The sequence below is a fragment of the Euprymna scolopes genome, chromosome 3, assembly GCF_053919585.1.
Source record: "Euprymna scolopes isolate OS-2025 chromosome 3, ASM5391958v1, whole genome shotgun sequence".
NCBI classification, from domain to species: domain Eukaryota; kingdom Metazoa; phylum Mollusca; class Cephalopoda; order Sepiida; family Sepiolidae; genus Euprymna; species Euprymna scolopes.
In genome coordinates, this window is record NC_136484.1 from 149,703,976 (window position 1) to 149,709,975 (window position 6,000).

Sequence of the window (6,000 nt, forward strand, 5' to 3'; positions counted from 1 at the left end):
CAAAATTAAAAGTAAACATTAAAATTAAACATTAAATACAATGTTACCAATAGTTGTGATAAAATTAAATTCAAAATTACTGTTAATAACAGTGAAGATGGAGATTATGGTAGCAATTATGGTAGCAATGACGGGAGTGATAATAATGATATCAATTATAATAATGATTATAATGATAATAATGATGATAGAAACAATAATAATAATAACAATAGAAATACCGTTAAAAACAGTGCAGTAATAATAATGATAATAATAAAGACAGTAGTAACAATACTTCTACCACTACCAGAAGTAGAATGTTAGAAATCGGAATGTTAAAAAAGGTCTATTGTTAAATTCTATTATAAATAGTTAAATATTGGTTATATTGTAAAAAGAATTGTCATTCTTTTATGAAACTGAATATTAAAAATGTCAGCTAAAAGAATGAACAATACAAATTAAAAATACATTGTTAAAAAATAGGTTAGGTTAAAAAAATAGGTTACTTGAGAATTCTTTGTTGTCAAAAGTGTGTTAGGAAAAAGTGTGTAGTAGCCACGTGAGTTGGTCACGTTTTGGAACCACACTTCTGACGTCATAGCAAAAGGGGGATTCTCTATATAGGAGCTATGTTTAGTCAGATCGCGGTAGTTGAGGCGGAGCAGGTGAGTTTGCTAGTCAGAGAGAGAGAGAGAGAGAGAGTTGGAGCCAGTCCTTTGGAAGCGAAGGAAACTATGTGGATCCCGAATTTGAATTCCTGGCGTCATCAGCATTCGACCAGTCCAATGAATAAAGAATAATCTTTGTGTTTTGTAAAACTGTTGTCAAGTGTCATCTTTCAACACTCAAAAGATAATGTGTTAATCATCTTATTATGAACATTGTGTAATCCTTCTAAGAATATGTATCTCTCCTCCTCAGCCTGTGTTACAAAAAATATAAGAACTGTGCATCTATCACCCTATCACTCTCTCCCTCTCTATCTCTCTCTCTCCTCGCTAATATATGTCATAAGAAACATCCCAGAACTGTATAAATGTCCCACCGTATCTCTTCAAAATATATATATATATATATATATATATATATATATATATATATATATATATATATATATATATATATATATATATATATGATTGTTGAGCTGGATTAAATCCGACGATATGAAATAAAATGGAGGTGGAAGGACCTGGATACTCAACGTTTCGCCCGATTTATGCGGGCTTCTTCAAGAGGGATGGTCATTGACGAGAGAGTCGGAGGATTGGGGCTATATATAATGATGGGGGAGAGCAGCGTGTTTTCCTTATGTAAATTAGATGTCATATATACATGTATATACATTTTATGAGAGAAGAACTAATTAGAGTAAACTAGTGTAGTGGATTACGTCTAAAAGATAAAATATCGTAGAGATTAAAAATTGTGTTTGGAAATATAGCGGTGATAGATTAAATAAATAAAATGACACGAGATTACGAAAGAATCGTTTTTTTTTTTTTTTTTTTTTTTTTTTTAAATTAGAAATAATGGAATTGGGATAAAATACCATCTTTTAAGTTACTGCGCTATTTTATCCCAATTCCATTATTTCTAATTTAAAAAAAAAAAAAAAAAAAAAAAAAAAAAAAAAACGATTCTTTCGTAATCTCGTGTCATTTTATTTATTTAATCTATCACCGCTATATTTCCAAACACAATTTTTAATCTCTACGATATTTTATCTTTTAGACGTAATCCACTACACTAGTTTACTCTAATTAGTTCTTCTCTCATAAAATGTATATACATGTATATATGACATCTAATTTACATAAGGAAAACACGCTGCTCTCCCCCATCATTATATATAGCCCCAATCCTCCGACTCTCTCGTCAATGACCATCCCTCTTGAAGAAGCCCGCATAAATCGGGCGAAACGTTGAGTATCCAGGTCCTTCCACCTCCATTTTATTTCATATATATATATATATATATATATATATCCCTGTCTCTCCTTAATATGTACCCTATGCAACGCAAGTATGAATATCTCTAGTATCAAATAATCCTAATACACTGAAATTTACTGTATATATGAAAACCAAAGAGTTTTAGTCTCCTCTCCATCAAGGCCAGAGGTTTTGGGGAAATATCAGATATTTTGTAATCCATATACAAAACTAGGAAAACAAATGACTATGACTGAAACATTTTATGGCTGTAAAAAGTGTTAAAAATAGGCTCTGAATGATGAATGATCCTCTTAATTTGCGTCCTTAGGGGCAAAGGTCATATATCCCACTACACAATTCAGGTTATTAGCTTTCCAACGAGCCTTCATTTGTTTAATTCTGATCAATAGTCGCTGCGATTTCGAACTTCTAATAATGCCAAAAAGGTGATATATTCGGTTTTATGAGACAAAACTACATGAAAAATTGCGAGCTTTTTAAGATTCTAATACGTTCTATGGTTGAAAAATGTTATGACAATTGGTAAAAAAAAGAATTTATATTTTCAAACCAATAAAATATGGCCGAATTTGCCTACATTTGTATATATAGTATCCTCGCAGACAGCTTCAGTTTTACTGCTTCAGTTATCTCCTCTGCGGCTTTACCAGGCCACCAATATATATATATATATATATATATATATATATATATATATATATATATATAATTCGTATTAATTTTTAATCCAAACCCCCTGTCTCACTATTCACATACTACCCATTTTTCTTCTCATTTTACTCTGGCCTTGAAAGGAATGTCATGTAAAACAAGATACGTCGCGATATAAACGCTGAACCAAAATTTTAACCCCTAAACTTTATAAAAATTAGAAATCTATACTAATTTTTTTTAAATAATACTCTTCAACTTATATCTACACTCGCAGTTTTTTTCCCAGTTCTAATCCTCCAAAGATCTATAGATCTGTACGATCTGGATGTTCTTATTCCAAGTCTACGGATGTTTATACTGGCAATGGATTTTACCAATTTTTAAATGGCTTCATTGATTGGATTATTTTTGTTCGTAGTTGGACATCAATTTGAACATGGGGAGGGGGTCTGTACATTTTCTTTATAGTCTTTCGAACCATTACTTTCTTTTAAACCTTGAAGCTTTCAATTTTTGCGCTAACCAGCAATATTATAGCAAGTCTATATAAAATTCCTTCGTAACCATTTTTCCTCTAGAGGTAAAAGCAAAAGTTTTAAAACTCCATGGTATAAGAAAATAGTTCATTTTATCTTAACTTCCCTCATTTATATATATATATATATATATATATATATATATATATATATAATATATATATATATATATATATTCAGGCAAACAGTATTAAAAACAACAGATACCTTATTAAAAACAACAGATACCTTGCTTAATGATTCTTTTTTTCATTTTTTCGATCTTTCGTAAGATTTTTTTAACTTCAAGATGGACGGTATTTACAAATGTTCCATGGTTCATACGAGCGCTTTCGATTCTTTCTTGACTTATCATCAGGTGGAGATAAAATATTAAAAATAGAAGTGAAATATATAGTTACGAATGATAAAAAGAGTCAATGAAAAGTCGATTGAGATATACATTTACGAGTGATAAAAAACTCGATTAAAAATTAGGATGATAAAAGGTAATGTTAGTAAAACCAGTCGTATACTGGTTATGCTAAACATTTCAGCACATTATTGCTACTTTCAAAATTAATGCTATTTATAGATGGGTGCTGGGTTTTTATATATAGTGCTTCAAGTATTTTTAATTTTTTACAATTACTTTCTCGTTGCAAAATCCTTGTGTTGTCCACGAGGACATTTCTAAGATTAGAGGGGGGACAGTATACGACTGGTTTTACTAACATTACCTTTTATCATCCTAATTTTTAATCGAGTTTTTTATCACTCGTAAATGTATATCTTAATCGACTTTTCATTGACTCTTTTTATCATTCGTAACTATATATTTCACTTCTATTTTTAATATTTTATCTCCACCTGATGATGATTCAAGAAAGAATCGAAGCGCTCGTGTGAACCATGGAACATTTGTAAATACCTTCCATCTAGAAGTTAAAAAATCTTACGAAAGATCGAAAAAATGAAAAAAAGAATCATTAAGCTAGGTATCTCTGTTGTTTTTAATAATGTTTCCCTGAATGAAGGAATGCTGCCTAAATACACTAATATATATATATATATATATATATATATATATATATATATATATATATATATATATATAATCGCATTCCTGTCTCTTTGTTTACAATATACAATGGGCAACTTGTTTCGCAAATTAATTATCATATTGAAAACGGACTTTTACACCCTTTTATTACAGCATGATTTCTATATATACTATGTATTCAATGTAAATCTACATTAACGAAGTTACCTCATTTACATATTACATTTAAGAAAATCTATTTTCATAATAAGCTCTGTTATTAACAGTTATTAGTTTCAAAATTGTTTTCATTGGTCTGTTTTAAAGTTCATTACTTTATTTTAATTTAATTCATATCTAATTTAAATTAATTTTAATAATTATTAGTCGACAGCATTTGCGTTTAAAAACGGAAGTTTTATTTAAGTTATTGGTGTGGTTTACGCTTCCATAAATCCAAAATGTGGTCCTTTTTCAGAATAATTGTAACAGAATTCAGTTCGGATATTGTAATATTTGTTGTATCTCAAAACTAAAGAAAGACTAAACCCTTCGCCCATCAATAAGTTTCGACCTAGTAACAAAGGGTATGTGTGTGTGTGTGTGTGTGTGTGTGTGTGTGTGTGTGTGTGTGTGTGTGTGTGTGTGTGTGTGAATGGAAATTCTGGATTAAATTATATAGAATTACAACAAAATTTATTGCTTGACAAAGGAATATAAATAATTATTAAAGATTTTCCTTAATCCATGGATTTTCAATGAATTGCTCATCTCATCGTATGAAATGTTATTAGCAAAATAGATGTGGCTAATATGAATTTAGCTTATGAGCAAATAAATTGAAAATTAAAATTGAAATGATAGTGCAAAAAGGATACTCCAAGTCAAGGAAAGAGGAACAGTTGTAAAATCCAATGAATACTGGTATATTCCAAAATGAATTGCGTTTTTTTTTGTTAAAGCATATTGCAGAGTGAACCCTGATTTTATTTTCGGCAGCCTCTTGACTTACAATTCCGTTATTTCGTCATTTAGTCCTCATATTCCACAAAAAATAGCTAGCCCCTATCCAAGGAAATTTCGTCTTTTTTTTTCTTTTCTTTTGTCAACCTTTTAATGATAAAATTTTCATGCTGTCAGTATCTGTGCTCGACAACTCCTGTTATGCTCTTTAATTTAAAGTGAGTTTTTTTCCTTACTGATTCTTTTTTTTTTTTTTTTTTTTTTTGATTATTTAAGCATGTTGCATATTAGCGGTCGTTTGAGTCGAACTAGGTAAAATTTTAACTTAATTTTAGTTAGCTACGTTATTATATTGACAATGACAATAAGAAGAAAATAATCTATTAGAGAAAGTATTGCGGATTTATCCGAATTTATCGGGTCACATTTTGTTGAAATTCTTATCAAATACAAACCAATTACAGTGATGTGACACGAGCTGCAGCTTGGTAGACAGCACGATATCTATTGGGTTAAAAATTGGTTTTGAAATTGCCGAAGAAGAAGAGGTTAGTTGTTGGTGCACTAGCTAAGGGTAGCAACAATGCTCCATGCACGAGCAAATAATAGCTATATAGAGATATAGATACTAACAAGTGTGATAAATTTTCTCGCTCGGTAAAGGGGGCTTAACTTTTTTTTTGTTTTGTGATGCTTGGGTTTTAAAGCGAAATCTAATATATAAAAAGCTATATGTCTGTCTTTCCGTCTGTCTGTCTCCATATTTTCGAACTCTATCTCTCCGAAACTAAAAGTCGCAGAGCAGCGCTAGGAGCCTCAAATTAATGAATTTTTATTATGGGTTTCTAGCCGGTTAAAATAGTTTTTAAGGGGTCAAAAATG

The 6,000-nt window shown here is 30.2% G+C and overlaps 1 protein-coding gene across 1 annotated transcript in view; it reads left to right on the top strand.

The window, feature by feature from the left end:
* The window catches only part of LOC145259750 (putative 3',5'-cyclic phosphodiesterase pde-5), a 166,589-nt gene that overhangs the window by 27,224 nt on the left and 133,365 nt on the right, over positions 1-6,000 (top strand). The gene's annotated exons all lie outside the window — the stretch shown is intronic.